We start from the raw sequence: 3,162 nt of genomic DNA on the forward strand, positions 1-3,162 counted from the left end.
CCTGTTCTGTTGCAGCAAATGGACGAGCCGCAACAAAGTGAGTGGCTTGGCCATGGACGGCAACGACTGCGAGCCACCGCAATGACGAAGGGATGGCTCGGCCATGGATGTGCGGTAGTGGTCGGCTTGGATGCAGTGCCGGCGACTCTGCTGGTGACTCTGATGGAGGAGTGGCCGTGGATGGAGAATGAAGAAGAGACCAAAAGAAGGGCTGGTTTTAATTCTTTTTATTTGTTTGCCACGTCATAGACATGTCAATTATTCATTGGATTTCAGTACAAAAATGCATGCCACATCAGCTTATGATGCGATTTTAACTAACCACCGAATAATTTCTAGCAATATATCAAAAATTATAGAAATAGCTCAGAGTGTGTTTGATTGGATTTCTAGGGAAAGTTTTGGGAAAATGCAAAAGATTTTAAGTTAAAAAATTTTCAAAAATGAAAATTATGTTTGTTAAATTATAATTTAAAAATCCATTGTGAAGTACTTTTGAGTAAAATAGTACTTGGATAAGGATTTTAATTATTTAAAAAAAAAAAAAAAATTGGTCCTTTGCCGACTAAGGGTAGGCCATCGCCGACTAAGGGCAGGCCATCGCCGATAATCCAAATCTATTGTCGATAACTGTCGTCTAAGGTCGCAAGACCTCAAACAGCCCTTGGAGACCATTGGCGAGGGCCACTTCGGGTCGAGTGACCCTAGCGCGGGTCATGTGCTACTAGGGGTCATGTGACCTACGTAACCCCTTACAACTTCGAAAGTCACTCGAACCCGACGAGGGCTAGCTGGGTCATGCGACCTTCATAGCTGTAACAACTTGCATAACTCGTTACAGCTCGGAAGGTCACTCGAATCCAACAAGGGCCAGTTGGGTCTTGTGACCTACGTAACCCCTTACAGCTTCAAAGGTCACTCCAACTCGATGAGGGCTAGCTAGTTCGCGCAACCCTCGCTAGGGGTCACTTGACCCCAACAAGGGCTAGTTGGGTTTCTTAACCCCAAGTAGCCCCTTGCCGAGGTCATGTGACCACCGAGGGTTGTCTGCCGTCTAGATCAGGCAACCTCGTCCAGCCTTGTGAGGGTCGTGCAACCTAGATGATACTCACCTACACGGTCGCTTGGGTCACTGCGACTAGGGGTGAGCAATTTCAGGTTCCGATTCGATTCCGTCTAGAACTGAATCTACCTCGGCACAGTTCCTCATTTTTTGAAACCCGAAACCTACCCTCGGGTACAAGTTCCTCATTTTTGGAACCTGGAAACTACAATGTACGCGCTTTACCAAAAAAATATATATATATATATATATATATATATATAACGTACGCACATACTCTACGATAACTTCCCACATCTTAGCAAACATAGTATATACCAATGCCAATTGCCAAGAATTTGGACATACATAATCAAAACCAATAAAAAGTTTCCAAAGAGGAAAGGAGGGGCTTGATTAACTATAATTATTGTGCCCACGAATGGACCTAGACTTAGAACCAGGGAAGGAGAGTAAATTTCCTGCAGGTATGCATCCCACAAAGGGCGAACAACTCCCGTTCAAGCCTTCAGGGGACAGCCTTTTTAGCAGAAAACCACTCACCCTTTAGTTCGAGCCTAGAGACACTCGGAGAGATGTCGATGGAAACGTTTCTAACCTATCCAAGCTGCATTTCTTGGAGGATCCTACCAAGCCGGAGAAGAAGAGGGATTTAGAAAGCCATGGAGAGATTTTCACAAAACACACTTTACTTCAAGGGACTCTGCCCAAACATTACACCCTCCTTGCCTTATATAGGCAATAAGAGGTCACTAGGACACACACAGGGACCTTACTCATGGGTCCAAATAAAAACAGAGGCATCGAAAACTTTCGGGAGGAAATTATTAGCACACTATGAACAAAATGTATCAGAATGCATTTTCCCTAGCCTAGTGCTACGGTAAAAAGTGAATAGTGATTTTGCTACGGTGAAATTGTACGGACTCCAACGGTCTCGTCCGTCACGAGCATTGTAGCTACAAACCGAGTCATCTCGAGCTGTCTTCTAGAGATGTGCCTCGTATTTTTGTTCAAGGGCTTCAAGGTCTTCGGTGAGAGGATTTGATTCAACCTTCGTGATGAGGATGCTTGTTCATGAGCCCAATGTGATGCTTCATCTTTAGCCCAGTTTGTGTTTTCATCTTCTTGAGTGTCGGCAGGAATTCTTGGCTGAGGCCAGTTGGATGGCTGTGCATAGAAAGATGTGTCCATTCTTTGAAATTGTTCGTAGGGATCCTGGGACAGAGGGCCTCTAAAGTGCGCATAGGGGTCCTGGGTGGATTGGACAATGTCATCTTCGTTTGTCATTTCATGCTCTTGGGACGATGTGGCTTGTCTATATTGTCCGAGTGCTTCCTTAGCTTCTAGTGCTAGGTCATAATGATCCCACGTAGTGGGTACATTATTCCAAACATCTTCGGGAATGGTCTTGTTTTCCTGGCACGGGATTTTCTGGAGTTCTCAGTATTCATGTTCCCAAAGTTTAACAGATCTTGGATAAGATTTGTGAATCCGGGCTTCTCGGCTGTTCAAGTTAGGTTTATAGGATGTGGTTCCTATTTCTAGTGGTGCATCGAGAATGCTTCCATTATTTCTGCAAAATTTCCATGGACGTCGGAAAAACAGGATGGTGTGGACCTCAGGATTCGGTGTCATGGTTCTCATTTCTTTTTCCAAATCTTGTTTCTAGCATGTAGGATGATAGAACCAATTTAGAAAATCTAAAAGATTTCTATCACATTCTTTTTCGATGTTTCTTCCGAGCAAAAATATCCTTGTGAGGTTGGCAATGAATCTTCTGGTTGGAATTTCAAAAGCTATTAGGTACTTATTGGTTAAGTACCACAATAACGTTTTGAGCTATTCGGGAAATCATCTTCCTTCCGTATAAGAGGATGAATGAATGGATAATTCATATTTAACCCAAAAGATAAAGAATCGAACCTCCATTGAATCTCGAATAGGTCTGTATGGCTTTGCCACATGAGGTTCTCTAGGTTCTTAGCAAGACTGTCGTTCTGGATTTGCTGAATAATCTCCTGGGGGTACTTCCAGCTTTGCGAATATTTGATGTTCTCAATTTTGTATTTCACTCCATGATTGAGCATATGGAAAGC

Source organism: Eucalyptus grandis, chromosome 6, assembly GCF_016545825.1.
Source record: "Eucalyptus grandis isolate ANBG69807.140 chromosome 6, ASM1654582v1, whole genome shotgun sequence".
Taxonomy (NCBI): domain Eukaryota; kingdom Viridiplantae; phylum Streptophyta; class Magnoliopsida; order Myrtales; family Myrtaceae; genus Eucalyptus; species Eucalyptus grandis.